This window comes from Acanthaster planci, linkage group LG08 (assembly GCF_054643075.1).
Source record: "Acanthaster planci isolate LZ-2023a linkage group LG08, COTS_SCS, whole genome shotgun sequence".
NCBI classification, from domain to species: domain Eukaryota; kingdom Metazoa; phylum Echinodermata; class Asteroidea; order Valvatida; family Acanthasteridae; genus Acanthaster; species Acanthaster planci.
In genome coordinates this window covers 17,230,389-17,257,175 of record NC_141784.1, presented here as the reverse complement: position 1 = coordinate 17,257,175, position 26,787 = coordinate 17,230,389, and the positions used below count along the sequence as shown (strand labels likewise).

General features: G+C 41.6%; 1 protein-coding gene across 5 annotated transcripts in view; it reads left to right on the top strand.

Moving 5' to 3' along the window:
* The first annotated feature begins 2,307 nt into the window (after positions 1-2,307).
* Positions 2,308-26,787, top strand: part of LOC147798440 (uncharacterized) — a 43,466-nt gene continuing 18,986 nt past the window's right edge. For 2 of the 5 annotated variants that reach the window (XM_087140250.1, XM_087140246.1), the window contains exon 1: positions 16,396-16,552. The gene's annotated coding sequence lies outside the window, so the exon portion shown is untranslated. Of the gene's footprint in view, positions 2,711-11,184; positions 11,306-15,996; positions 16,263-16,395; positions 16,553-26,787 lie in introns of those variants that run through there. The other 3 variants (XM_087140247.1, XM_087140249.1, XM_087140248.1) reach the window with 3 other exon arrangements.

Below are 26,787 nucleotides of genomic sequence, written 5' to 3'. Positions count from 1 at the left end.
CAAATGGCGCGTAATTACTCTGACAAACGACTGCGCGTGGAGCGCCACGTGGTTAAGAGAGAAAGAGAGACTCCGCCCGGTACACGGATCGGCCACCGTTGCACGGAGGACAAATTGCCTCCGGTTCCTCCCAGATACGGTAACCGTGTAGGTTTACTTTGCTTGATTAAATTAACGGATAGTCTTCGTTGGCCTTAGCAAATTCATTTTGGAATGCTCTTATATCCAGAGGGATCATTTTCATTCATATTTTTTTCTTTCCAGTTCCAATATATTGACCCAACTCGCAATTTACAATGTATGCATGTATCTGCAGTTTGACCAATTAAAGAGAAAAATCTCATGCACGTTTTTCTCAAGCAAAACTCTTAGGATTTCAGTGCAGTGAGGTAAGTCCACTACCCAATTTGATAATTTGCCCATGAAGCTTGGGCTGAATGCGGTTTTGTTCACTTTGTATCATTGGTTTTTTTCCATGGCAGGTGCACCAAGCACTGAAACTATCATGACTTCTCAGTGTTTTGTGGGTTCGATTCAAGGTAGGAGCTAGAGCAGGGATACTTCATACACGTTTTTTCATTGAAAATTCACAATTCTACAAATCTCAACAAAATCGAAAGATACATGAGTGAAATTTAAAATTAAACGATTCCTGTAATCAATAAAACAAATCAACACCTCCTCGCAGCTGTTTTCCTTTTTAAACTTGTGCATTCATTTGAAGGTATGAGCGAGAGCATGGATAAATGTACATATTTTTCACTGAAAAAACAATATTTCAGTCTCCCCAAAACCTTTAGATGCAAGAGTCTGGAAGTTTCCAAATGAGAATACTTCCTGATAAAATCGTTTGGAGGCCAAAAATATTGATCACCTGTTCAGTACTTTGGTCTTTTGCCTTAGAATTGACTTTATCCACAGTTGGGCAGCGATAAAACAAAAGCCAGGATAGGGCCTAATTCCAAACAAGTCAATCTGGGAGTAGAAATGGAAGCAAGCAAAAAGTAGAGTAGGCCTGACAATGAAATTTCACGTAACATTAGTACCCGTCTGATCCACTGAATAATTTTCAAATTTCTGATTGAACATGACTTGATATTTTAAGTCAGATTTGAAACAGGTTGAAAGGGTGGAGAGGGACACGTGCCAATCAAAACATAGACTGGTACCATGTCATTCGATTGTTATCAATTTGTAACAAGGAAACGAAAATGGCTTCCTCTTCAAAACGAGTATGAGGCACAAAGATAACAGAGTGTCCATATAAGTAGGTTGTAAATTGGCATTTTTGTTTTATATGTATGTTAGGTGATGGAACACAGGTACACTATTCATTCCAAACAAACACGCTACATATAGGCCCTACACGCCACATTTCGTTACTGTTGGGGGGGTATTTGACTTGATGTTAGTTGTTAAAACTATAGCTTGTTCCAATTCAGGCCATGAAATACTAATTACCCGGTGTGAAGTTAAAGTTATGATGGGTTCCTTTAACTCTGGTATTATTCGACGAGAATTACTTGATAATAATAATAGGAAATGTCAAGAAACTGTCAACATCGAAAGTTTAAATAAAATTACATAAACCGTCGAAGTAAAAACTAGGTTGAACAATATTCGAAATATCAAGTTTAACGCAAACTCGTAGTCTGAAAGGCATCATTTTCACAAATTAAAGCAGGTGTATTTTTTGTTGTTATTGTTGAGTGTTTAATCATAATGAAGTTCATTGGGCATTCAATTAGTGAGAAAATATCATCGGAGTGAAAAATATTTGCCACGCAACTTCAGGCGGAGTCTTCCTGTCCGTTCTAGGTATACTCGAACTGTCGACAAGATTTCCTGTTCAAGATCAAGACTGCAGTTCAGGATTTTTTCGCGTGACGACGGGCCTTGGACTCGCAGTGAAACCGCGCTTGCAAAGGGGACTGGATCGACATCAATACAAATCAAACACTCAAGAAATAATTTAGCGGCTACGGAGCGGGATATTGCGCCGTCGACGAGACCCTCTTGACGGTAAAACTCAGGCTCAGCGACAGCCGAAACCCTGAGCTCAGGTTGAGAGAGCGGTTCTAGCCAGGGAAGCAGGCCAAACGATGAAGTCCCTCACTCATCGCCAAGCTATCAAGGTGATGGATCTTCTTGTTCTTTGCAGACCCAAACCAGGAGCATATAATGACCGAGAGAAGAAGAAGTAAAAAAAAAATTGTGACCGTGTTCGGTCTCAAGTGGTGCCTTTGATTTCTTCCGTTGGCGCACTTCCTGCAATGAGCACTTGCCTTAGTGTCTCTGTAGTCCGAACTGGTGTATATAACCACAAGCCTCCTCAAAAGGACATTTCAGTGAAGTAGACCTAGTAGAAGAAGAAGTTGCCCTTGGCACTACACCTTCAACTCGGCGGTCACCATCAGTCGCGCACAGGTCATACCAGGGCTTGGTTTTTTTGCCCCGAGGTCTAGGGGAGCTTTCCAGGAGACGGGGCATCTTTACTTTAAAGTATTTGTACCAAAGAAATAACCCAACAGGACTAGGTTGCAACAGTAAACCGATTACGCGCCCGACTTTAATATTCAAAAGTTAAGGTGCCGTTCCCTCTCTAAGCGGAGGCTTCTGTCAACGATATACGGCCGCTTGTTTGAATTGGCTCCGGCGGAGGTTCAACAGTTGCAGCGAGGCCGAATCTGTGGGACTGGGTGTATTAAAGGTAGGATCATGAAAAAGTACACATTGCACTGATAAGAGGTTCTGGGTCTTCGATAAATTTTGCGTGTTTTAATGTCAAATAGTTTGAATGTTTTCGAAAGATTTTAATTTGCAATGAGTTCTGCTTTAACTTTTATCATAATTCGCTTAGCTTGTTTGCTTGTGTTCTTCTTGTTGGCTATGATTACTGTCATAAGGCCAGAATTTACTCTGTTACAGGAGGGTGACATTCGTTGATCGTGCCTAAAATGATTGGAATCACTCATTTTAGAAAAAGAGACCATTTCCTGTAATGCAAAAGGAAAAAGTGTCCCTGATCAAGGGTCAGGCATTGTTCTAGCACGATCCAATAAATGGCAGGATATTCCTTCCATTTCTGATGGACTTGGTGCGTGTACAGAGACTACGTGACCGGATTAGTATAATATTGATCCTCTACAGATACGTCATAATCTACCACAATCCCTTGTGGTCCACCATCTTTGAAAACAGGACTTGTCCAAACAACATTGACAGTCATAGAGCATGTTTCTGTGGGGAATAAGTCATTGCAACGTTGCGTATCAGGTGTACAAATGTATGGATCAAGCAATGCCCTTGAAAGGCCGGTTCCTAACATAAGACACCGCAAAAGTGAAGCAAATTGGTCGTGCCACATTTCCAACGAAATTCGCTTGAGTTGAAGTTTGTTCAAATCGTGCGAATTCGCAGCACGTATCGCTACTCTGACGTCACAATTTCATGCTCGTGTTTGCTTTATGAACCGACTTTAAGTCAGCTAATGGTAACGTCACATTAATGAAACCTTCCGTCCAACTCCTGGCTCGCCTTCAGCGAAAGCCATGCAAATCATGCGTGTCTCAAGTGATCAATGTCAACATTTCGTCAATCGAGGGAAGCGTTTTAAACGGAGTATTCGTAGCGGAGTAAACCAGTTCCTAATCAGGCAAGGGGGGTCTGATTTCTCGATAATGCTGTTAACCATCGCGGAGCTCATTTAGCGAAAGGTCAGACGAAAAAGCTTAGGAGCTGAGATGTAGTGTGGACACTAAGTCTGCTGTCGAAGTGGCGACTGTGTGTTTTCTGTAGATCTGGTTTTCCAGGGCGTAATGCAATGAAACATTTTGGCCTATGCATGTGATACGGGAGTAAACTCCGTCTAGCCTCCGGGTTCCAGGCCGTTGTCTTAATAAACTCATAGTCTTTTTCAAGGCGGTTTTCCAAAGCCAATGAATGCTGTCTTTCAGCATTTAACAACTGTGTAAACTCGAAGTAAGTTTAACTGCTTCACTGAAGTTGACTATTTATTGTTCAGTAACTACAGAGTACTAAAGTACCTGTGTGCGTACGTTACATAAAGGCTTACGGTTATGTGCGCATGGTTGTTGACTGAGTTCACAAATAGCTGTCAAGCAAGCCAAAAGCACTACTGGCGGGAAAGAAATATCATTAATATGATGTCTCTTTTGTTTTGGAGATCTCCTCTAATGGCTCAATAGATTTTTTTACTTTTTCATTGAAAAGAATTTGACAGGAATGTCATAGTTACAAGTGCTTCCTGTTTTTCAAGTTACAATGACCGATCGCTTACTCCAACTTAGTGAGACACAGTTGAGTCTATTATTTTTTTCATTTAAGTTAAAAGTTCGCATAAATCTGCACATATTGCTTTTTATGAATGTTCATGTTCCAATCAATTTCATCCGAGCAGTACCATCTGGAAGTTCCTTAGAATATCACAGTCGACTTACCCAACAAAATTTATGCACCACATCATTTGTAGGCAAGATCATTCGCGTCTCGATGATTGTACTACGTAGGTGTGAGGTCCAAACTCTCTGCCACACACCTCCATGATGCCCCATGGGTAATGCTGAACCTCATTGGTTTGCATTGAGGGCACGGAGCTTGTAGGGAGCGAGGAATGCTTCCAAGCGAAGCACCCGGTAAGGTCATAATCAAGTTGTAAGTATAAGCTCTTTCCTCGGGCTGGGCCCTGAGTTGAGCAAATCTCTTCGAAAGAGGCCTTCGGCAGCAGCATAGATGGTCTGAAGATTTGTTCTACACTTGTCTCTTGCAAGAGGCACGCGCATACATATTGCCGAATATTCCTACGAAGTCAGTCGGCCCTACTGGCGGTGTCAATCTCGCTTACTTCAGCGTTACTGATAAATAGTTTTAAACTTTTAAACTAAGATCTGTTTAAAAATTTCTAGTACTGCTTTCACCAGAACTCTTCCTGCTAGTCTGTATTGCCTGCTTGTAACAATCAAAATCAAGTTTATCTCTTTAAGGGTTTACGGTCACCATTCGATTCATTACGCCTGGAAATATATTGTTTATTAACACTTTCCCTCCGTAAATTTTAAAGCATGTTGTACATTGTCAAAATTTGGCCTAAGACTCCTGATTCAATATGTATCATTAGTTGTTCCAGGGGTTCAAAACATATCCCAAACCAACCGTATCTCATCGGTCATGTTTATCTCAAAAAAGCTAATCTTAGCAAGTGGGCTCCAGGCCCACCCGCTAGACTGTCTAGATTCGAGTCTTTAATGATTAATGCATGTAACCAGACTTACATGCCAAAATATTAGGCCGCTTTCATCGACTTTTTGAGAGCATCGCCCCAGCGGGGAGTTGCAGCTTCGCACTTTTCTGCATTTCACCAGCGAGACTGTCTAGCCATACCGAACAACGGCGATTCGAGTGTGGTTAACACTGCTGATTGATTAATTTGATGACAGGTATCCCACCGTGTTGTGCCCACATCAAAACGTACCGCCGCATACCAGGTCGGAATTGACCGCAGATGATCGGAAGTCCCGTTTGGCTGTTTGATTAAGAGTTGACAAATACAGAATAATCGGGAAATCAAGAATCGATTACAGATGTCATACCGCGATGAGGCAATTTTAACAAGTGCATTGTGGTAAACAACACGTGGTACATATTCGTCCTCAAGTTGCTTTCCTTCTGTTTGCGTTATCGGGCTTGTTCTAAGCATTAGTTCAAATTTTTTCCCAGAACTGGTTTTTTTTTAGAAACTGCACTTGCAAATAAAAACTGTAATAATTAATTTCGCAATAATATTTGTTCAAATATTGCCAGGATTGGCGGTTGACGGCATAGCAGAAGTATAAAGGCGGGACATCGACGGTAAAGTTTAAAACTGACCTCTTCGAGGTAGAACCTTTCAGCCATGTTTTTGTTATCTTCATTAACATGTCTTCACGGTCCCCTTAAACATCATTTTCATCGAGCCAATGACTGTACGCGTTGGGAATACAGCGTATAGGCCCACAGGCATCAGGAGTTTCTTTACCCAACAGAAAGAACAAAAGAACCTTAAGCAATTAATTCTTTTCTCTATCCTCTTTAACTGCTCTGTTCTACACTTCCTCAAGGGTGTGCTTATGATAAAAAAGTTCCCTCCCCCTTCCTCAAAACAAAAAAACCAAAAAACTCCGATAAGGGCATCTTCACTGATAGAGCAACTGCGAACGTTACGAGTAGCTCGAGTCGTGACCGACTGATTGTATGACTTGATAGCCGATATTACCCAATTTTGGCGAGGGTAATCAGTGAAGCTGACGACAACGCGTGTCGTTCAATGCCCGCCAGGTCCAGACTTCAGATTTAATTTAAAAGAAACTGAAGAAGCCCCTGCTCCGTTTTTCATCTCTGCCAAATGCAATCAATAGGTGTGGCGTAGTCTTTTTTATGTGAAGACCAATTACGAATCTGTTCTTGATAATAAACATGTTTTTGAACTGCTGAATGATGTGCCAAAAAACAAGCAATTACGACAAGTTGATAATATTTTGCCCAATTATAGCGAAATGTCAGCTCCCTGCATCCATTCTTGTCCAGTTCCTCTCCAAACGCTAGTCAGATTCCATTCAAGTTTGCCAATATTCAACCTGATCGCAATTATCAAAGTGGTGCATTACATAACATTTCTTCGACTTCCAGCCCACTTCAACATTCAGTCCTCTATTTTCAGGGTAGTGAGCTGCACAGATTTGGTGGAGCAAAATTAAACATACATTTTTTTGCGGATTGAAACGGAAGTAAGCTTACTTGACACGTTCCTTAATAAACCGCCTGAATAATTTACACCTATTTCTTTTAACACCAAAAGGGTCTAAACCTGTCCACATTTAAGTGTATAATATCGACGAACCCGGAGGTTCTTTTTGAAAACTAGATATGACGAAAAATGCATAGTCACTGAAAAATCCTAACTGCTTTGGGGAGAACGGTAATTTTACCTTACGCTGAGATATTAGAGTATCAACTAGGGGCTTCCGTAGCATTGTAAAAGAAAATGCCTTCAGAGTTATCTTTCCCTGCGTGTTGTGAGAAAGTGCAGTGCTCACCTGCAGTGTCACAAGTAACAATGGGTTATAATCCATCGTTCCGAGAAAAATATGTCATTTTCTATTACCTCGTGTACGGCTTAACTGCATCAAACGCTATCAAGATATTGCAGTCTAGTGTCAAATTAAGGTAAGCCATATCTTGAAGCTTTATTTTTAGGTGGTCATGGACGTTTTTGTCTCAGCACTTCAATGAATAGAAAGAATATTGTTAGTTCCGTGATCTTGAATACTCGCTGATGACGTCACTCCCTGGAATGTACCTCTGCTCAGCGGCACACCCACGATTTGTTGTTTGGGAAAACTTGAACTGGAAATAAGCCCACTAACATAAACTCATGATTGTCAAGCACCTCTCCCCCGATACGCCACAAGTTACCACAATGAGTGCCTGCATCGGTGTAAAGATGTAGGTGTGTATGGCATCTTCGTGTCTCAGAAAGTGAAACAAGAAAACCTCTTTGAGTCTCAAGCCCCACTGCCTCGGCTGTTTCATTGCATACATCAGGTTAAATAATTAAACGTAATATGAAAAAGATAATCGGAAAACACAAAACTGCTCTGAAACTGTCCTCAATTGAGCCGAATATATGAAGGATGCTGATACAATACCCCGGGTAAAACACGCAAGAGGTCCTAATAGTATAATGTTGTTTTAATTTACCTCTAAATCAAACTTCAACTTTCAACTTATTCGAATATTTGGTATACCGAGTTCTGAAAAATAAATGGTATTTTTTCTCGTAACTAGCAGCAGTTGGACAATTTTGCCCCTTTCTTTGTTACTAACTAGTAAACAATTACCTGCCACCATGAAAAAAAAGTTGGACAATGTGATTTTAACCGAGAGTTATTTTGCATGTAATAGAGTGTACGGAGAGAAAATGTATCGCTGTGAAGTATCACGTTTATTTCCTTGTTATGGAAACTGTTATTAAAGCTACACTTTTGTATGAAAGTATATTACCAGTTTTCAATTCATTTCAAAACAATTGGTTTCGACTCACTGACTTTAAAGGCAATTCTCCTCATCCCAGTGCCGTTTATTGCTGACTCTCATAAATACCGCCAAACTCCTGCGGGAAGTTGGGGGCCATAAATATATGGAAAAGATTAATTATTCATGCCAACAGGGGCTTTTCGTCGTCCAACTGATCCCCACCATCATGAGAACCTCACGACTGGCTGACACCTTTTGGTACCAGGGCTTAATTGAAATATAAAATGTTCCAGTCGATTCCGGAAGCGCTGCGTAGGCGTGCAAATTGGAATTTTGTACAAGGGGGTTCGTCTAATTATGATTTGATGTTTCCCTCTCATTTTTTCCTTTCATAATTGATTTTTTTTCTTGTCGTAATGTCCCCGAGGTATCACTATCAGGTTTTTATAGACAAGTGCGAAACCTGATAGGCTTCTTATTTCAAAGAATCTGAACAGAGCCAGTTTCCACATTTTCACCAAATTCCAAGAGCGCTTTACATTTTATTTAGACCCGACATTGGGTTTCAATAAAGACAAACCCGATGATCACGTCGAAAAAAATATTTTACGACGCGGGTAGTTGGAGCTTTCAGGGAATTCATTTGAATTTAAAAGCTGCAACCTCTTATTTCGTCCTGCTTTTGTCACGGCAGAAAATGTAATGTAGATTTTTCCATAGTCATTTCGTTTATTACGGATATGAATATGTACTTGGCTGTTCGGACGCTGATCATGCCTGAGTCGAAGCTGAGGGACATTATCAGCATCCATTCTCAAGAGACTCTGACGATCTTCTGACGAACACTTAAGACTGACCAAGCGCACACTTTTCTCTTTCATAAAAACCAGTTGAGTCGTAAAGTCAACATAAGTTTTAAATGAAGATTAAATGGCAAATGTCAGTAAACAACTACAAGAAATGTATGTCCATTGTAAATGGGAGACAAATTGGATGTTTCAACTTGTTTTAATTAATGAATCGACCGTTTAAGACCAGACACGTGACGGGCTCTCGACCAACGGGGATACCTAAACTGTCCTAGGCATTTACGAATGAAGTTTAATTGTGGTCTATGAAAGATCTCTCACTAAATTTTCATGAATCCAGGTCAACTGCGTCGGAAATTGTTTATGTTTTTATTGAAAACTAATGCCATTTTGGTGCTGTTTTGTCTTCAAAATTCTTCGAAACGATAATGACATTAAATGAATAAATGAAATTGTGATCAAGAGGGATTTAAAATTAAAACAGGTGACGAGATGAAGTGTTCCCCACGTTCTCTTTATTGTGCTCTTGTTTCACGCTTTGTTTCGCTTGTTTTGTATCAATACGGTGAAATTTTGCTCATTCGATTTGATTTTGTGTCAATTTAATGCTATTTTGTGTTGAATGACCTTTTGTAGCCGTCCCATCTGTAATTGCGAAGAATTTCGCCACAGTAGTGGTATTTCAAGTGATATCTGAGTAGAATTTTCTTGAATAATGTCTCGATTTTTAAATCACATTCAAGTCAAATTTGGATTTTATAAAGCACAAAATGTCTCCGCTGTATAATGTGATGGCTATTTTTCTTTGTTCGTTGATGTTCTGGCGTTGCTTTGCACCGAGCAGATTTTTTACTCCTACACAGAAAGAGGTGAGTGTCGAATCATGCAGCAACCTTTCAGATGCCTTCGTGGCCAATTTCATCGAAATGTCACCGGCTGCCCTCCGAGCTACCGGCACTTGTTCACAATCTTGACGGTCCGATTATATCAGGGTATATCTTGAGGGGGCCCGGCATCGCTTGATCGTAGCTCCTACCCTCAAAGCTGCCACAGGGGAAGTTCAGAACCAAGTAAACTTCCGATGACGGAACCGTGGCAGGTGATTTGTGGTCCAGCTTCAGCTAAGCGGTCGTGCTTGCAGCGAGTTCTTGTGTATAGCGTTCGTTGGTAAAGAGTGGGGGGGGGGGGGGAATTGAGGATGGTCTGCTCCGGGGTGCGCGGTGACGCAGATACCGTGGGGACAATCAATTCTAGGTAGTCTGACCGTGTTTGTGCCTGTCAAACCGTGGAAGACCCAGGTGGTTATCCATTGGCGAACGCTGTTTGACTTTTTACGCCCGTTGTAGGATTCCTCGCTCAGCTTACATTGACTTGGGCTTGTTCTGCTGCTTTGAGAGAAATTAACAGGGATCTCGTGTTTGAACTGCGCCTTTTGTGCTGTTTTAAATCGCTAAAATAAATCAGCGTCAACGTAACAAAGCATCAGCGATATTTTGTCTGCAACGAACTCGTTACATCGATGCATACATTTGCCTCTGTTGTAAAAGATTTGGTTTTGAAATTGAAGAGGTAATGGTTGAAGAGCAGTCTAAATCGTACTTCTGCGAGAAGTATACAGATCTTAAAGGCACTTAGAGATGGAGGGTTTGCTGGTACCCCAAATGTGAACCCGAGAAAAGACGCGGGGCAGATGTGTGAGGATAATTTCTGTCTTTAAAGTTGCTTTAATAACCATTTCTGAGCACTAGAAAAACGAAACAAAACGAAACAAAAACAAACAAACACCCCCCAAAAATACACAAACAAGCAATCGATGAGGGCCATTCACCCCTGGATCGGCTGCAGTACAGTGGTACGGGGGGAGAAAAGAAACTACTCTCTACATCGGAAAGAGTGAAATTAGGGACAACACGTTTTAGAGTGAAAATCACTTTGAATTTAGAGGCTGAAAACAGCCCCTTCCAGTGGAAGCTCGAGTGAAATTCCAATCTTTTGGAGTGAAGAAATTTCACTCCAATTCGTCTGGTCCTTAATTTCAGTCGGAGGGATTGAACTACTCGAATAGAGTGAATTTTCACTCTTTGGAAGTTAGAGAGTACGTCCTCAGACTGTATATGATATTCACATTTGCATCAGAGAGGATGGTGGTCGAGTTTCAGGGTTAAAATGGGTTATTGACCAGGAGGAACTAAGGGCTTACCAAGGCCATTTCTCGTCAGAACGTGTTTTATGATCCCAGCATTGCATCTCACAGAACGCATGGCGTGCAGTTCATCAGTACACGACTGGCCTGTAGAATTGACGCGCAAAACGCACAGTTTGTCGAGAGATCCGAGCGGCAGCGAATAAATAGTGCATGGATAGTACAAGCGCTGACACACTGCAACCATTTTCCATCACTCTTCGACTAGTCTTGTCGAGCATAGTCTACAACCGCTAAGCAGTTATCCGCGATTTTTGCCGTGGTGAGTGAGTATTATTTTGTCAACTTTCAGCGATAACTCACTGATTAATATGTAAACATTGCTTGTTGGTATCTGCTTATTGAGCCTCTCGTATTGGGCACTCAGATGGGAGTGAAACAGATTTACGTATCCGTAAAAATGCACCTCAAGGGACTATTGGAATTGTGAGAGTTTCTTTCACCACAGACAGGATGTTAATTCTGTACTGAAGATATGTACCAATAGCAGCAACTTAAAAAGTTTTCCTTGACTGGAGAAAATCCCTTGATGCGCGATTAAAACACCCCTTTCACGAGTAGGCAGAAGGCTGTGCGCTTTAGACCAATCGAAGTTGTGGGCTCCAATTTTGCTGGAGTTTGTTAGCTTCTTTGGTCGTGTGTTTGTTTTTTTTCATATTGTTGTGTTTCGTAAGGCTTTGCCCTTTTTATATTTTCAGTGTTGTATCTTGTGTTATGTACTTTTTATGCATGTAACCACACAAATCGAAATTAGAACCATGGAGGTTTTTAGTAAAGCACAATGCTTGTTTTTGGCGCATTGCACATTGGATGCCTCTTCAGGACAAAAAAAAATAATTGCCATGAGTACTCATGCATAAACAAGGTGGGGAAACCAATTGCTCTCGTCGTGTTATAATTAAATCATTGTACCGGGCAAGGCGGCGTTTGCGTGGGTCATAAATACTTTAGTATCTCTACGGACGTGTCGTGCATGTTCTCCCGTCCGAGTGTCGTTGAAGTGTGAAAAACATGGGAACGACAATTTTGAATGAGCAGCACAAACGAGGAGGTTGGACGCCATCTTGAACCTGAACAGGTCAGTAATTATTCTTCACATTTCTTTTTCTTTCCAAATCCTTGACAAGAAATCACGCAGCTCTCTTCTCATCTGAACATACTGTCGAATTTATAATTCAGTATTAGTACCCGGTACAAGAAACTTTCATAAACACAGTTGCCATCAGTTTGAATAATATTTTTTTTCAATGGAAGCTGGCATTCGACATTGAAAAAATAATCATCTGTTTATCACATATATACACATACCCATTTTTATTTCTGATAGAGTGCTTCAATAAAAATGACTTAGAGCTAGGGCAAGGTATGAAAATAGTAAAATCATGGGCGTAAATGTCGGGGGATGGGGGTATACATCCCCCCCCCTTTTGGGGTGGGGATGGACTATTGAATCACCCCCCCCCCCTTTTTTGGGGTGGGGATGGACTATTGAATCATCCCCCCCCTTTTGGGGTGGGGATGGACTATTGAATCATCCCCCCCCCCTTTTTGGGGTGGGGATGGACTATTGAATCACCCCCCCCCCTTTTGGGGTGGGGATGGACTATTGAATCATCCCCCCCCCTTTTTGGGGTGGGGATTGACTATTGAATCACCCCCCCCCCTTTTTGGGGTGGGGATGGACTATTGAATCACCCCCCCCCTTTTGGGGTGGGGATGGACTATTGAATCATCCCCTCCCCCCTTTTTGGGGTGGGGATGGACTATTGAATCATCCCCCCCCCCTTTTTGGGGTGGGGATGGACTATTGAATCACCCCCCCCCCCTTTTGGGGTGGGGATGGACTATTGAATCATCCCCCCACTTTTTTGTGTGATGAGCAAAAACATTAAAGTGGACTGTGAAGAATATCACTAAAAAGAGAAGGCAATTTTTAAAAGCCATAAATATACCGATCTGATGTAAGATTCTGCTATTTTTGAGACACATTACCAGTGCAGATGTACATTTTTATCATGAACATCGCCCCCTATTATTGTGTATATAGTGTCCCTTCCTCCCCTCCTCCGCTTTTCAAATTTCCATTGCCTGGCAAGTCATTCCCCCCCACCTTTCCCATTCCCCAATTTCCAACACAGATTTACGCCACCGGAGGTATATATTCCAAAAGTCTCAGTTACAGACGTAGAAACAAGATTAAAGCGGCAGCAATATGATGGCGTAGCAAAGTAGAGGCCGAGAGGTTCATACTGCCGTCCCATCGGTCAGAGACATGGACGAAGACAGAAGAAACAAGACAAACACAATTGACAATAAACGAAAAACAAGAACACTACGAATCCAACAATGTGGTACAAAGTGTTTCTAGCTATCAAAAGAAAATGGAGGATTTATTGACATTCAAGAAGTCCAAACGGTTGCGTTTGCACCACCCTGCTGATCAATATGAATTACAACATTTCCAAAAGCCTAGCTTGAAGGCAGAAGAATTGCAGAACGAAATTTTGAAAACGTTCAATTACGTAAATGTAATTATGACCATTTATTGACCTCTTAATGCAGTTCGTTGCTTGGACTTGTCAAAATAAAGTGATTGATTTCTGTGCCACACATTCCCGTAATATCTCAAAGGAATAGAGAATAATAAGCTGCCGCTAATGTCGCCCCAGAAAGCAACAAAAGGAAAGTGCACTTGAACTTGAGGGCTTGACGAGATCGTTGATACGTTGACTCGAGGCCTATCCATTTCTCACTCCCTTAATTGTTCAGTCAAGGCAAACACATTTCATGTGATGCCGAGTCGATCGCGCGAGGCTAATGTTGCAGTTAGATGGAGCAGCCGTTACAAGATTTCCGCCAAGAACGGGCCAACCGAGCCTGCTTGATTCTTCATAGTCTTGTCTCCAAGACGTACATAGGGGTGTGCTGTTCAGCACAAACACGTTTTCCAACAAGAATTTTTTTTCGTTGCAGCTTTGGGTGGTACCTGAAGCGGTGTTTGAAGAGCTTTCTCGCGTCCTGGCTTGTTATTTGTAGGTCTGCTGAAATGCGCCCTCTTGTGCATTCCTCATTTGTTCTTTTGTGCAGATATAGTACTGGTCGTTGTCTTAGACAAATTTCCTAATCAGCTTCAATGCCAGAACTGTCGTTCCTAAACCACTGCAGTGTATTGTGGACCTTCTTATTTTAAATTTTGCTTGCAAAAGGAAGTGTTAAGGCCCTTTTTTAGGAAGACGTGAAACGGCGTGGATGCCGTTTAGGGATAGTTAAGCAAAGAATTCGGAACATATTGTGATGCTTCGTCCCAAAACTCGGAAAACACAAGCAAAAAACCAACTCGAGCAATTGATTTCACGGAAGCACCTAAAGTTATCCTGCCATCATGCAAGAGTACCTTGAAAGCAAGTGATATTATGATTATGGCTTTGCTCCGTAAAACTCTTTGGTTCCACCTGTTTCTTCGAACAGTGGATCAACAATTTATGTACTTCTCTCACACTGGGTCTCCCCGTAAGTACTTCTAATGGATCGGCAAACAGATTTGTGGTGTTGATTGAGTGTTTTAATATCAACGTGCACGGAACATTGTCCTTATTAAATTTGCCGGGTTGCACCCAGGGAGTTGTGGAGTGCGACGTATGATCACGAACGGCGAGTAGTAATAACACGGAGGCCGTAAACTGGTCCGTATTATCTGCAAAATGAAATATTATTGACGTACTGTTCCCTCGGTAGCGCCCAGTCCGCTTGACGCATCTCTTCAAAATATAGACCGGTAGTTTGGAGGATTTCCTGATAGGACTGCATCTCATTTGGAGGTCGATTGCCCGGTGTGCGGGGTGCTCGTCGATGATGCTTAATGAACTTCACGAAAGTATTGCGTATTAATGTTATTATAGGCTAATATAGCTGATGCGGTGCGCTCATGATTTCTTCTGATTTGACGAATGTTAGGAAAGTTGAGGGTTTTATGGAGGATTTCAAAAGAGTTCATCTGACGTATTACACATTTTGACGATGCTGTGAACGTGGTCAATTCAACGTGTCTTCAAATCATTTTACTGGTGTTTCCATTAGTTGATCGTCCTGGATTCGTTAAACTGCTGGCACGGGCTGAAAAGGGGGAAATGTCTCATTTTGGAATGAAATTGAAAAGAAAACTTTTTACAACGTAAGACTGTCAGCCAGTGCCGTGTTCGCCGAATTGGGATCGGGATTGAGAAAGGACTCGCTGATGATACTTATAAGATCAAAAGCACATCTGTTCTGTGTTTTGGTTGGGGGATCCAATATTGATTACAAACAGAGCCAAATACTACACAAGTTCTATCAGAGTACAGATTTTCTAAAGGATTACTTGCGTATGAAAGGTACCTCATCTCATTTAAATTTTCGATGATGTAATATGGTGTATTTTCCTATCTTCTGCCCGATCTAAGAAGAAAAACTCACATGCTTATTTTGCAGTACTTCTGGAGAAAGAAGTTCCTCACAGTCTTCGTTACTGTCTTTCAGAAAACAAAAATGCTCCCATGACCTAGAAAAGATGCACATGAAGAAACTATCTGTATAACGAAATGGCCATTGCGCTCTGCAAGGCAATTTTAATTGTCTGGCCAATTTGATGGAAAGTGACAAGGCGATCCAATGCCCCTGGTTGTTCGGTGCGAAGCATCCGTGTAATTAAGCCACCAAGAGTTGCCGAACTCCCGATAACGCTGGTTGCCGCGGGGACACTGTTATTGACACTAATGAACTGACAATATAACCCAATCGATGGGGTTGCCGGAGGGATAAGTGAGTCTCTGGCGTCATACTTGCACACTGGTGGAACACATATGTGCCACCAAAAGGGCGCCCTACGTCACACACCTGGCCCCCGCCGATGTCTCGGGACACAGGTCGCGGTGGAATGCTCTACCACGTCATCTCCGGGCTTAGATAAATCGGTCTCTTGAAAAACCAACGGCTTTGAGTGGGCTAGTTCAGTACTTAAACTGCGTGGGTACAGGTGTTTGAGTTGCTGATGTTCTCTGAAAGAGTTGCCGTTGGTAACGTAATTACAAAGTGTTAATCCTCCTTCGTACAAAAAGCTCTTGCAACAGTAACATTTCAGTGGAGCACCCACGACGGGAAATTCTGTGTCGCTTTGATAATCGCTTATATTTCCGTGAACTCTAACCTTCAAACCAGCTGAGCTCCAACTGGTCATATGTAAGGTAAGCTTGGAACCAGACACCAAATTGTGACTTTTTTTATCGTTTTGGTGTCGTTCCGGTCTCTTTAAGGGCATTTAATGTTATCAGGGTCTGAGCCACTTGCAACACAATAAAAGCGCCTGCCAGCCTCAATGACGACACATTCTTTTGCTACCGGCTCCCGTATATAAAGCGGTGCGCGTGACGTTCCGTCTGAACAGTTTTCGACGGAATCGGATAGGATCTAGACAAGCGAAACGACTCGACGCTGCAAGAGCGAGTGAGCCACATGCTTGCGCGCACGTAACAAGGTAGGGACTTGTTCTTCGCTGCAGTATTCTCAGTGGGTGTGTGTCTGTCGGTACTGCTGTTAATCTTGTTACTTGCAGGGAAGCCACGTATACTTATTCGGTATTGGTATAATGATTACATTCTAGGCAAAACTAACGTTGTTTTCTGGAGATTTTTGAACGGAAATGTGATGGTTGTTTTCCAACGCATGTCAATAACTTGAATTCTAATTTGAAACAAACTGAACCCAAAGCGTTGCAGTGAGTCACCAGACTTACGGATGCCCAGTGATGTGATGTTGTTGAATGAAGAGGTTAATAACATTTATGTTCTAATGCTTTTGTGACCACTGTGTCTGGCGCTATTTTTTTCAGTCCTACATGAAGAACATATTTTGCTGTTTTCGCGCCACAAGTCGATGAACGTTGCGTCTCCTGTTTGTGTTTCAAATTAAAATATCGATATGGTGCTGCTCACAACAATAAATTTTCTCAATCGATAGACTTGACTCGTGTTGGAACTCCTTATTGGCAAAATTTTGCCGTCTTTATTACGATAATTCAGCGATATCTTTTTACTTGAAACTTTTCCGTCTTTTAATGTTATACCATATGGTTCCATCAATGCTTCCTGCAAAATATTTGTGTAAATGTTGTCAGAAAATCCACCGAAACTGATGATTTTTACTGTCTGGTGCAGACTTTTAAAATAAGGGTGCTGTGAACTTTTTAAGTGTCTTTTAAATAATTGAAAATGTTAATTCCCAGACAATCTTGCAACATAATTCACAATCCCTACTTAGTGATTTGCATTAATTTGAAACCAATATATACACGACGAGCGTGATTCGGGGATTGATCTACGCTAAAGACAATCCCAATTATATGTCTGTCAGTGCCACTTCATTAGACTAACTGTGCACATAAAGACGGAAAGACTGTTTCGAGATCAGTCTGCAGTCAAATGTAATTTCTCTGCGGAAGTTCGTGACTTTTTTTCATTCTCAGCTTTTATTTTTTCTTTTGTGGGTTTTGGGATCATACACCGATTGCGAAAGCGTCCTACGGGAAATGTGAGCAAGTGGGAGACTATAAGTTTCACGTCATTTAGTTTCGTACCCCGTGCAGACGACCAAAAGACCGCGAGTACGGGAATGAAATCAGTTGGGGTTTTGTCGAATAGATCGGATTGAAACTATTCCAACTAAATTGATGCTCTAAAAAGACGATGATCACATCCTTGCCAAGTGTCAGTGATGTAGTTGGGGCCCCTCATGGCCATCGCAAGGCCCATACGACCGACACAACGCAAACAGATTGAGTCAGAAGCTATTCTGGTGAGCGTCAATGAAGGCATTGCTTACCTTTCGTCATGGTTTACCATGTAACTTACAACTACTCTTGTAGATGGTCTAAGTTGTGTCTGGTCTTGTGAGGGTCTCAACCACAACACTGCCCGGTGGATGTACTACCAGGGTATACCAAATGTGTTTGGATTACTTGCAATGTAAACCTTTCAACCATTTTTACGACAGGGACAACATTATTTCTTGGACCCAAATCAGCCTCATCCTTCTCTAAAGAAACCAGATTATAAAACAGCCAATTTATTTATGCCGAATGTTAAGCTTCTTGTCTTTGGACAATTTTTACTCTGATATTTATTCAAAGTGACAACAAAATCCACCTAATGGAACGAAGATAAGTCCCAGGAAGGTAATAAAAGTACAGCTTTGGGCACGACAGGTGCACGGCAATTTTTGTTAATGCAACCGGGCGTGTCTTCTTCTGTCTCTGCTCTTTACAGGCTTCACCCAATTTAAGTTATTAAAAAATCTTCAAAATGACGCTAGGACATTTTTGAAAGCTTCCTCTTCAGTCGCTCAGCCCAAGACCCGCTTCCTTCTGCTGAGAGCGCCCCGTAATCCTCTCGGCGCGCAAATTTCGCGTCGGTTATTAAAAAAGTCCGCGATGTGTTTGATATTTTGCTTAACATCATTTCTTTTAATATAATTGAATTGATGTGTCCACAGACTCGACTGCTCAGCGGCTGGGTTCCATTATAAACAGGGGAAAAACGGTGGTGTAGATCCCCCAGATTAATTAGTCTCGCCTGCAGACCCTAGCTGGCCACAACTCGCTCAATTTGATGGAGGAGAGGGCACAGGATGGGAGGGCAAGGTTTGCGTGCCGCGGACACAATTGTTGCCCCTGTCAATGCATAATGAATGGCGCTTTGGGCAGCCTGTAGGTAAATATTTCAACTTGGTAATTACAGCAGCCGCAATCGCCATTTAACTTCGAGGCACGGGCGATGGCTTGCCTTTGTCACGTGACTTGTACGTCAGCGAGTTAAGTGCCGATCTACAAATGTTTCGACACTAATTCGTGTTTGTAACTTGCTTTGTTATTTTTTCCAGATGAACAAATTGAGTTTATTTAATACTGAAAATGATACAAACTATTCAGATATATGGAATACATGTACATACAAAATTAGTCAGTATAACATATTAAAATAAACCGTTCAACGAGATATCGTACGGTATGAGATAACACAATAGAAGAACCAGACTTGTGTTTAAGGCTTTTCTAAAGCTGCAGTCAGTTTTTAAATTCACTCATGGTATAAAAACATTAAATCATATCACACCTTCAAACTGAATATAATAAATATTATTCACAATAAAAGTAGCTGCTGTCTTCTAATGAATATGATTCGTCAAAAAATGCTTGATGCTTATGTTGTAGTTATTCAAGTCAAATCCAGGAAAGTGCCAGACAAAATGTTTTTTATAATTGTACCAGATTATTTTTTCAATCGTAGGGAAAGACAAATTCTTCATATTAGCGAAACCTTCCGATACTTATGGCAGAGGGACAGTCCTTAAGTGCCTTTGTGAATGAACCAAATTTTCAAATTTCTTTTGCCTGACTATAATCTTGGTATAAATTGGGCATAACGTTTTACAATTTCAATTTGGAAACTGTAAACACCTTCAAACCTCGGACGTTCAAACTTTACACAGAAAGTTGCAGCATTGACGGTATAATGTTCTCCTTAGATTTAATTTGAAAAACCATTTTTCAAAGTTGGTACAAACGCGGACATGATATCATTAACGTGCTGGTTTTTGTTCATGACTTTCTTTCTAAATGGTATGTGCAATCTCAGGCTGCTCTTCTGAGGTTTGGAATTTACTGCTATTTGTATAGTGTCTAGTCAAACGCATCGTTTGACGACAGTTTCCTTATTTTTGTTTGACCTTGTCACCCCCTGTTTATCTATGAAATCCATTTTGCTCGTATTGTTTTGTCCTATATTTTACATGTCGAAAGACGTAAATAAAATAATTGAAAAATATAGCGGGAAGGCAACAAACGACCCCTCTGAAATTGCATTTAGCGCACTGAAAAGACTCGTCTACATTGCATCAGGTGTTCTTATGAGTTGACGCAGTATTTAAGTTTGGTATTGAATACTTGAGGTCTGTTCTTTACCAGTCACCCCCCCCCCTTTTACAATTAGTTGATGTTGACACTCGTGGTGGTGTGGTCTGTTTCCAGAAAATTCATGTTTACAGCTGCATTAAACATATCACCATTTTATCTTTGTCATTGAAAACCTGATAGACAACAGTAAAATAATTGAACTTTACAGTTTAAACATCTCTAATCAACTGTTGTAGAGAACAAACCCACATTTTGCCCTCTAAAACGGGTAAATGTTTCAGCAAATATTAACGCCGAAAATAATACGGCAAATGTTGCCAGCAAGGATGCTGTTATTGCTGAATGGAACGGATGACTGGACGCCAAGTGTAAACAAATAGATCATCCCCATTTTGAACGCTCAACTGCCTAACATCACTATGTCTGTACTTACTCTCTCCTTTAATTATTGCAGTCTGAACTTAATATCCCAGGTTGACTCATACAAGAACAGGTTAATGGCTTTAAGTAGGGAAATGGATAAGCATAAGGAAGAACATGAAACTAGGAAAGCAACCGGACTGGTGTTCATTACCAATTAAATGTGTTCATCCATTTTAACTGGACGTTTTTTTCCTCGTGGAGGAGCTAACACCATTACTTGCAAAACAAGATCAGCTGGGAGCGTTTACTCCCTCTGGGGGATCTTGTTAGAGGAGACCGGACAAAACGTCATGAGTGTCGGGTGCGTGCGGGACTGCTCCACCTTACGAAAGATTGCATTACATCATTTTTCTTTTGTGTCTAATAAGCTTGCCTGTTCAGTTCGTATCCACGGATAGTGTTTCCGTCCCAATGAATTTAATCCGACCGTGGGACGAGCCACGGCGCCGCCCCAGCTCTTAACCCGAGGTCCCCGCTATAGGGAAGGCACGGGGTGTGACCTTAGCTTCTGGACTCTGCTGGTGATGCCAAATCGATCACTGAGAAGGGCGAGCTTGTCTTTGCGCAATTTATCGTGACCAGCGTTGGTGCACTCCCCTCTTCCATCCCATTCTAAGGCGCGTCCAGTCTCCCTACATTACGTCCTCCGTAAGCTCGGGTGTCGTAACTCGTAACGAACTGCTCTAAAAAGTCTTCGATATTCTACATCCCTCTCGTTGCTGTCGAAAAATTAATTACAAAACAGGTTGTTAAGTGAGGGAAGTCTGTAAGATGGACTCAGATTCCCACTTATATAGAAAACTAATTGATATGATGTTTTCTGGCTCATCACCAGTGCCCTCATTCTACATCTACCTTTTCTGACATCTCGTTTTCGCGTCGAATGTCTGAGCTGGTGATGCAAATCACATGCCACGGGGTCTGCAGACTCCTTGATCTATCAATTTATCTAAGTTCCAACTTCTAGCCGCTCTTCACCTCGAGTGCTCAACTCAGCGCGCATCATTAAATACTCACATGGTTGTCTCGGCAGCCCGTACTGGAGGATCATTAAAGGCAAACTCCTGCAGACTCGATGCCCAGGTCCCTGAGATCCGTGATCGTGGACCGCAGTTTTAGGTGGACCTACTCACGGTGAACGGCACAGCCAACACACGCGGTGGGACCTCGTCCAAACACTTCCTCGACGACAAGCGGAAGCGTACGAGGCGTCTCGAAAAACATCAATTAATTGAACTGGCTAATCGTCAGTATTTTCTTAGTCCGTGTTAACACGTTTTCCGTGCGTGATTATCCAAGCCTTTATTAAAGGCAGGGCCAAAAACCCAGTTATGGTCTTTTTGAGGGGTGGAGCGCTCAAAGAGAGAATATTTCATTTTCAAACCATCTCTTAAGATTGACTGTATTGAAGTAAAATTCGTTGTGTATTTTTTGGTGTTCGAGGTAAGCAGGACACTGTGAACACCGTGCTGGTAACGTCGGTATACCACCGTTGATCATCTAACCCTAAACGAGTCGTGTTATTTTGGCCCATCTCACAACCGGGACGGAATCAGCACACCCCCTTCCGCCCCAAGATCTCTGCTGTATTACGCCCAATTTTTATGAAACTTAGGATGCATGTACATAACCCTTCTCGCCATTACAAATGTGAAGGTTGAATTCATTAAAACATAATGGTTTTGGTGCTGCGGTTATTTGAAGCTCATGGCTACATGCGTGCCAGTACGCGTGCATTGAGTACCTCAGTGGAAAAAGTCTATATTTTTGGCTGACCCGTTCCGTGAAAATGCGCGCTGCGCGAGAACGGTATGTTCGATTTTTGCAAAAATGAAAATGACGGCATTTCTCTAAAACTCGTACATCCTCAACTCCTGAGAAAAAAACAATATCGGAAAGTGATATCGGAAGACATGTCAAGGGAGCGGATTCCGCCCCCGGCTCTTTTAGGACTAACACGTTTTGTTTTTAGTGCACAAGTTTAGAGTTCATGAACCACCACGCCCACGTTTCATTACAATAATGTAAAATATTATTTCGCCCATCTCTTAATAATGTATGATCGTGCACAGAAGAAGCCTTGTCCCTCAGACTCGATTTGATTTTCTGAGACAGATTGTGGCCCTTTGTATTTATTGAAATTTCATATTTGGTTCTCATTCCATCTGTAATGCAGGCAAATGTGACCCCTGCCCCACAATGCATTGCACTATATTATTTTTATACGGACCTTTTTAGGATTTTTAATCACTCTGTAACCTGTTAGTTTCTGTAACCTATTAGTTGGGTTGCTATTGGGAACTTGTATGCTTAGAATTAAATTCAAGTGAGGTATTAACTCCCATGCGCAAACGAGCGTAGGATTTTTGGGGGCTATTAAGTGGGGACTTTCCTTTGCCTTGTGGTTTCTTGTATGCACTTCTTACTTGATTTGTTCAACGAATCTGACTCAGAAGAAATTACCAGCCCAAGTTCTATTTTCCTCACCGTTTCTTCTTCCGTATCTAAAGTGTATTTTGTCTCTTCCTTTGAAATGTTTTTTTAAATAATTTAAAAATACTGCACAGCTGAGTTCAGCCATTAAACAATTTCTTTCGATAAGTTTGTAAGCATGTTTAAATGCTTAATGTATTTGGAGTTTAGATGGATGGTGTTTAGCCACTGGACATTGGTGTTAAGGAATTGGACATCAAATGTTTAACATGTTAACTTGTTTAAAAAGTGATGGCACGATTGTGTTTATATATGGTTTTTAGAGTGTGTACAAGAAGGCGGCAATTTGAAGGAGTTCCACGTTATATCCAAAATGATTTCAGTAATGGGCGAGGGTTGAAAACAATTATTTAGGCCTATGGCTAGCGATTTTTATTCACTATCGATTTCGATTCGGTGTGCCACAGGTTATCAAGGCTTGTCTGATTTCCCCTTTAATTAATGGCCAGCTTCCAGCTTATTATTGCGAACGGAGAGGCCTGGCCAATTCCACCCTCGATCATGTTTCGCCTTCACTTAATCCATTGAGCCCACATCAAGGAAGCAAGACTGCGTTTTTTACGCAAACGTTCCCGTTCACGGTCCAGTGGAATGGGCGATGAATCAATTTTTCGCAAGGTTGGAGCCGGGAGGCTTTGATGATGCTAAAGAAAAGACATGAAGACAGAAAAAAAACATTTAAGTAGTATCGCTTATTACCAACTCAACGACTTATTCGCAGCATTTGGTAAAGTGTAGTTGGCCTAGATTTTTAGACTCGAACCGAGATCAATCGTTTTACGATTATTCTGGTAAATTAATTTGGAAATCTATTCAGGGGTGTTTCAGTTTTTGAAATGTAATAATCATGTGGTATGGGCGTACAATAATGACTAGCACTTATTATATAAACTCGTTGGGTCAGCAAAACCAGGGCCGTTTGTAATTGCTATGCAAAAATCATTTCACTTCATCGGCTTGCCTTTATTATGAGGTCCTTATTATCACCGACTCCCTCTACAACCCTCATCACTAACCTATAAAGAGGATGGCCTTACATCTCTCATTTGTGAGAGTCTAGTTGAAACTCGCTGGCATCCAGACCTAGACGCTTAAGTGTGATGATAACACCTTGTCACGCATCTTAAAGATCCCGTTCTTCTGGCTCGTTGGGCAATCAGGTAGCCGCCTGCGGGGCCGTGTGTCTGTGACCAGGGAAGGTAGAGCAAAGCCACTGCGTAGGAAGGCATGCACTCTCCCGCAGTATCTGGTCGATCCAGCACATCCAGGCCTCCTCCAAAAGACCCTCTAGGGAACTGTGAAGTTATTTCATATAATACTCTTTTTGACTTTGAATTCACCGAGTCACAAATTTATTTTTGGCGCTGATAATAATTGAATGTTGTTTCATCAAGACACAACTTGACTTATTTCTCTGCTGTTGATTGGTGGAAACTCGTGACTTTGTTGGTAATTTGGTCGTAGTAGGAAAAGTCAACTCAACGGTAATTGAAATTGGCACTCAGCATAAAGAATTCGCAAATCAAAGCGGTATTCGCTACTTCCGATCGTCAGGTTCACAAATTGTCCCCGGAATTTCATCATCCCGAGCAATATTTATTTCTGCTCTTGGTAAAACACAATGAAGTTTAAATCATTCTAATTATACCCAATGGCTTGAATCATAATATTATTATTCATGATCCGTTTGAAGCAAACTATGACTAACAGTCTTGCTCATGGACTCGTACACGACCGTCCTTATTCAAGTTGGAAGTGAACCCGAAATTTTTAGTGCTCCTATGGGCCCCGAGCTGGACACAGAGAGGGCGCAATTTTCCTAGCGACAGAGGCTCCTTTGTTAGGAACTTCACTTCGCTGGTTCACTAACGACCACGAGATACAAGCGCTGCGTACGCATCAGTACCAGCAAAAATGAGCCAGCATGGCTCTTTTCAACCGTTGAGGGGGTGCTTCTGCTCAAGGCGGGTGGACCTTAAATTCTACCAGACCACCTGCTGAACTGTGTCAAACACTTGGCAATTAGATGTTTTAGTGGTATATTTCATTTGCTTTAATTATCCATTTGGTCTTGTCAAAGATGGAAAATGAGTACCATGGTGGATCAGATTTGTATAGGCTACAATTAAACGGACCTTCACAGCGAGAAAGACATTGTAGTGTTTTATTAGAAAACCACCCTTTCCCCCTTTTAAGTAGTCACCTGTTCGGACTTTCCTCCTTTAAGAAGATAGATGGAGAGCCTTCTCACGGTGGTTAAGTTCAATACATCTTTATTAATTTTTGTCGGTTGTGAATAATTGTCTGCTGTCAGAGCTTGCTAGCAATCGATAAGGAGCCAGTCGGTTTCCTGCTGTTGGCATGTGTGTTTGGACTAACCTCCTGAGATGGGAGGACTCTTTCGTGAATCTGTACCGTGAACGAAATATTTTACGTATGCATTCAAAGTGCAGCTATCGTGGTGCCTTAGATGACACGATCGTCTTGTTGGGGGCAGGAGAATCAAGCACCAACGGGTATTAATGGCAAGCAATCTGCTGCCATTTTGCTCTATGGTTTCTATATTTAATGAGCACAAAACACTGGATTATAAGGCAGTCATGTAGTCGGACAAGAACTTTGTCTGGGTTTGTTAGACCGGTCTGGTTGGCTTCTCGGCATTCGAACTTGTAGACCTTCTGTACTAAGCGCCCATTCAAGGGGCCTTGATGAGCACGAATCGCTGTCTGAACATTTATTTAAAGGAAGCTTAGGCGCGACAGAACATTATGGGTAGCTTACTAGCCTACCAAAATCAGTAAATGCACATTAATGCTATCCGTACGCTGCAAAAGAAATTTTGTCCATGAGAGTTCAAGACACAGATGTTTTGCGTCCAGAAATACCGGTAGTAAAGAAATTATGATATTTTTCGCATGCACAGGAACGTCACAAATCAATCAGTGGTTGTCCTATGGTTAATGCTCAAATTGATTTGCAACACCTGCAGGTCATCATTGGAATGAGAAAGAGACTTTAGTCAAAGCCGTACATGTACAATGTATTTCATTTTGAGATGGGGGTGACTGTTGTTATCAAGATTCATAGCACTTGATGGTAAGAATCCATCGGTTTTGTAAAGGACATTGTGATATTGGTTTTCACACAAGAAATTTGAAATAATCAGTGTTAGGTGAGACCAGTCACAAGATTATCACCAGGCCGGTCACAAGACCAGCCACAAGTAACAGTGACTGATAAATGGCAAAGGAAAGCTTTTGTATAGGAGTTAATGGGAGGTCTTGTGATGGTCTTGTGATGGTCCAGACATATGATTGGCATGTGGTTCGTCTTCTTGATAAACTTGTTCAGATAAACAAGCCTTTAATTCATTCCCGGCTGGCAGGAAGTTCGTGTGTTTGGACTGTCGAACTTTGTAGTTACCGGTAATAACCCTTGGAACCCTGAGACTGTCAACCAGACCCCAACGGGATACCATCTGAACCATGAAGTTCTGTTTTCACAGTCGTTTAAATTTGTTTTAGGACAAACAAGGAGTGCAGAAAATAAAAGTATACAGAAAAGTATATAAGAGAGATTTCGAGGACTTCTGTTTTGAACCTTCATTAGTGGACTCCATTTTAATTCATACTGATTCTTGCGGTAGCCTAATGTGTTTCCGTTTGCGAACTTGATCCATGACCAACTAACCCCGATGCAGAAAGTGGAAGTGGACGGTAGTCTAGGAGAATGGTGGCAACATAAGCGAATGTCATTGTGCGAATCCTAATTCTCGACTGAGGGATGGGATTATTTATTTCAAGAAACATTCCATTGCAGAAGGGCATAATATAATAACAAAATAAAAGGTGTTCTCCCAAGCCTCGTGGTTCAGGGACCTAAGGATA